This window comes from Lepisma saccharinum, chromosome 15, assembly GCF_977018435.1.
Source record: "Lepisma saccharinum chromosome 15, izLepSacc3.1, whole genome shotgun sequence".
Classification (NCBI taxonomy): Eukaryota; Metazoa; Arthropoda; class Insecta; order Zygentoma; family Lepismatidae; genus Lepisma; species Lepisma saccharinum.
In genome coordinates this window covers 37,134,537-37,139,820 of record NC_139243.1, presented here as the reverse complement: position 1 = coordinate 37,139,820, position 5,284 = coordinate 37,134,537, and positions in this window count along the sequence as shown.

Genomic DNA, 5,284 nt, shown 5'->3' with positions numbered 1-5,284 from the left:
AAATACACCACGTACCTGAAGAAACTCAGTAGGGAGAGGAGTATCGTGCAGGGTGGAGAAAAAAAAATGAACAAAATCATGTTTTTGCCCCAAAACTTCTCTTAATTCCTGGTTTACGACAACTTTCTCTGAACTTTTAGTCTCTACGTACACAGAAATGTCGAAAGAGGCTAATTTCTTTTGGTTGCAATGTGTAGGGTGACAGAGAAATGAAATTTTATGACGTCAGCAGAAAAACCTACTTTTTGCACATTTTCACGGCAGTTTGCAACGCTGCGAGCATCAAATTGCACGGCAATACATGATACATGATTTGTTTTACTTACACAAGATATTTTCCTTGTACAGTGGGATACACAAGTATTGCTTGGTGAATTATCCACGACTATTTTCATTAATTCTTCTCTTGCATTTTGCGTGTTTTTAAGGAAGAGATTTTTTTTATGAATGCTGGTGCAGAAGTTATCAGCAGCTTGTTTGTATTTTTATTTAAATTCTTTGAAGCTCTCATTGCGTACAAGCAGAGAATAAACATGGTGATGGACAGTTTGTTTGGGAATACTTATGCATCCCACTATAGAGTGGACTGTTTTTAATTCGAACAGAAGTTTATTCCCTTTGAAATTCATATTTAAACCAATGTTAAAAATTCATATACAATTCGAATTTTCGAACCTTTATTTTGATAATTCGAAGGCAGCTATCCAGGGATAGCCGCAGGGAAGATAAAATTTCTGTTTGCTGATATGCAGCCTCCATCTTCTCTTCAAGAATGTGTGATTGCTCACCTCTTGCTTGTGCAGGTTATCGTCCTTGAGATCCTTTCCCAATAGCCAATGATTTGTGAAAGTCTTCTCATCTGCCCTCAGTTGCCAGTTGTGAATAGTCAGTGCACGTTGTTGGCAATGTCATTCTTAACATTAGAGAAAAAAGTAAAAGTTCCAAGCAATGGTGGCGATTAGGGGGGTGGGGCGAGATGGGGCAGTTCCCCCCCCCACACTTTTTGCCACTTTTGCCTCAGAACAGTGCTAAACCTTATCTACCAAGAGAAAGTAAACTGTACTTACCTTTCCCCACGCAGTTTTGGAACCCAATCGCCGCCACTGGTTCTATAAGAAGTAGAAAGAGGTGTGAGGGGAAATGTGACACCACTACACGTGCATCTGATTTTGTAGATTAATACCGTGTACTTACTTAAACGTGTTTTCCATTTAGAGGTAGCTTAATTTACTATTGTGAGAGGAATTGTTTCTTGCTTCCACTTAGGACTACGCACAAAATTCGGCAATTTTAAAAATAAGGTCCACTGTTTGTTCATTATTTTTGTTTATACTGTAGTGCAGTAGTTTTGTTTAATTAATTTTCTAAGTCGAATTTTTCGTGTCCCCTTGTAGTTTAAATTAAAGAGAGTCCACTGTATTTGTTGTTGTTATTAATATTATTATTATTATTGTTATTAATTCTGTAGCAGGCCTTCGTGCAGGATTTTAGATTCAATTGTTGCTCTCAACGACGACAGTTTAGAGCTGTCAGTGACCATTTGTTACTTTCGTAGACGGGTAGAAAGAGAATGCGTTGACCCTCGAACCAATCAATGAAGGTTGGCCACCAAGGAGACGATTTGCATTGCCAAACCTAACAGCCGCAACGGCTTAGAGTAGTGTATTTTTGGCGGTTCAAAGTCATACTTGGTACGAGGCCTATTATTTTTATTAATATAAGCACAATGGAAAACCTATTTTGACGATGTTTTTGTTGATTTTATACTATTGCAAATCTGTGTTTTTCATCTCGTACTTGGTACGAGTGTCATAATTTCTTTCGAGTTAAAGTACGTAACACCCACAACCACCCACACCTATACTTACACCCACACAAATTTACTTCCGGTCTACTGCCGGTCTACTTCCGGTTTACTTCCGGTCTACTTGACAGACACCTGTAGGTTTTCTAGTTTTTTTAAGTATATAGTTTTATTAAGTTATAGTTTTTTGATTTGAGCCCCAGAAAACTATATGTAAATACCAAAAACAAAAATAGTAACATACTAAGTATACACACTAATCGATCAGCTTGAGTTTTGATGTACTTATTAATTTTTTATTATATATAAAATAAAACGTCATGAATATTTTTGGGTTTAAGAAGCAACAACATAATCAGCCTGTAGAGAGAATTCCAGTAAACATGGATGTATTTAGAGAAATTTATCATCAATTGAAAGGGTTACTTCTTGTTCACTTGAACAGTATTTGGTCTCATGTTGACGACGATACTGGAAAGCACTTATTTGTATTTAATAATAACTTATCATCATATCGTATCAATCCCTAAGATTGTATGTTTATTTTATTAAGTCTCTCTGAACGCTTCATGTTGACCAGGGCATTCACTTGTTTTTCTCTCAGCTGTCTCAAGCCTCTTAGGCATGTTTACAATGCATTGTGTTGTGCCATGCAAACCTCCTGAGCTTTCAGGAAACAGGTAACACTTCTGGTTTTAGAGTCAGCGGTTTGCATGGTAGCAATTATGATAATAAACACGATTCGGCGATTCGGCATCGAGGAAGAGCTCGATGGCCAGGGAATATAGAGGTGAGACAAGCTGGGAAGTGGGTGGACTTTGGGAATTGAGTGGGGAGAGAGAGGAGGTCAGCAAGGCAGGAGGTCGATAGTGGAAGCACGCTTTGGTCAACAAGTTAGAGAGAAGCTTACAGAGGACTTCGCTATTTTCATTGAGCTCAGAGACTTCAGTTAGACAGGTAATTATCCTACACCCAGCCATGATACAGGTTCAACGGTTCACAAAATCCAACGAGTTGCCATTGTCTTTTCAGTAGTTTAATTCTTTTGTGTAATTTGTACCTTTCGCATGCCAAGCAATAACTCGTCATGTCAATGACGAGTGGTCTCATCAAGAGGATGAATGATGAGTAGTTTACATCACCCCATTAATTAACTGGTTCAGATCCCTTCATTCTATAGAATGACACGTGGTGGAGATTAGCGGGTCTTTTCATTTTTTCAGAAATGAAAAGAAATTGTTAGCCAGTTTAAATTCAACCCCACCCCAAATTTTGACACGTAGTGAGTGCTAGTTCTTTACCCACCCCAAACTTTTTGCTTATTTGTTTAGTCATTTTGGTATAGCCTTGCCAAAATTAATTTTGAAAATACATAGGGCTTAAAGACTTTTGCATTTATGGGGGGAGAAGAATTTACTTGTGCCATGATAGATGTCGAGCTTTCACCTTGCTGATGAACTCGACGAAACATTAGATAAATTATTAGATATAGCACGAGGAACTACAAGTTTTAATTTAGATGTCAGCGGCCCAGCTGCAAGTTCCACCCCCAAGTTTAAACGTAGCCCAATTTTAACTAGACGCCTTCAGCGAGAATTATTGGAAAAACAGAAATGTGAACCACAATTAGAGCAACAAGATCAGGATTTTAGAGATTTAGACCAAACACAATTCGCAACAATGGCTCAGTCGCAGTTTGTTCCCCCAACTATTTTAGAGGGTATCCCATTTCAGGGGATAGCCGGGGAGGACGTTTCAAAATTTTTAGATAAAGTGGATAGCCTTGCCATATTAAATGGCTGGAATAATGCCCGTAAACTGGAATTATTTCCAGCCCTTCTGGCCGGGCCAGCATTACGATGGTACCAGACCTGGAAAGATGGTACAGAACATCAGGAAGTTACTTACGAGGAGATACAGAAAAAATTTAAAGACGAATTTACAGGGTCCTTGGATCAACTCCAGATCGAGGAGCAAATTCGATATAGATTACACAAAGAAACTGAGCCAGTTACGAATTATGTTCGGGACAAACAATTACTTCTACTCAAGGCAGACCCCAAAATGAGTATTCAACAACAGATCAAACAGATCATATTAGGCTTACAGGTGGATTACATGAAAGATATCCACCATAAAGAGTATGAGTCCGTGCATGGGTTGCTTAAAGATTTAAAATCCTTTGAGAAACTCCAATTTTTGATGAGACAGCGCAAGCTGAAGGAATTGAGGTACGAAGAGCAAAGAGAGAGTTTATTCTCTCCTTTGCATAATACACCAGCACTTTCGCAACAGCAGCAGATTTTACTGCAGAGTAACAATCTGGCTACTGCTGAGTCAGCGCAAGCACGACCCACTTCAGACATTGAGGCAAAATTCAAAGCATTGCAAAAGGAGGTTGAGCAACTAAAATTATTTAACAATCCTCACAATACCAAAGCTCAAGTCCAGGCTCAGGAAACTGGTCTGGAAGCGAGATTAGCCAGTCTCACTTTGAGATTGGATAGCATGGAGGATCAAAAACAGAACCCTGGCACCGACTCATCTACTCCAAAACAAATTAGAGAACCTTATTATAAGGATAATTATCAGTCAAGTCATAATTATAGAGGCTCCTATCGGGGTAATCATAATAGACGACAATACAATAGGGGATACAGGAATGGACGTAATAATAATGGTAACAACACAGATCGCAATAGGCGATACGGTAACACCCAACAATGGCGAGGACGTGGAAACTTCCGCGGACAGAACTCGCGGGGTTCCTCGTCTTCAGCAGGGCAAGACCAGGAAAACAGGGAAGAGCAACGGGGGAGACCACGCTGCTCAATTTGTAATTACCCTAATCACACAGCAGCCACTTGTTTTCAGAACACGGAGGCTTTAAACGAACAATGACTGCCCATAGAAGAGACGTATGCGCAGATTTCGTTGGCAAACAGATATCAGTCTCTACTTTCCCCTATGAGGAATTAATTTATATTAACGCAGTATTAGGGGGCCAACGTCAGAGGTTTCTCGTGGATTCCGGAAGCCAAGTATCCGTCACCAGTGATCGAGGCATTCCTTCAACCGCCAAACGTTTCAAAATTCATACGGCCATAAGGGGAGTAGCAAAAGAACAGATTGAAATTAAAGAGATTGTCCTATTAACTTTTGCAATAAACGGCCGCAATTTTACCCATCCTTTTCGGATGATTCCAAATTTTGAACATGGGACAATCCTGGGAAACGATTTTTTAAGAGCTCATAAGGCAAATTTGGATTTTGATCAAAATCGACTCACATTGAGGAGATTTGGTACTCCTCCGCGAAACCAGTTAAGGACGGAACACCGAAAGACCTTTGACGTTTCCATAAAAGTTGCTAGTCTGATCAGGGATTTATATGTGCCGGAATTTGTAACTTCCAGACAAATTAGAATCAAACCTAGATCTCATTTGTGCATTCCTGTCAAATTGACAAATTCTAGTAATC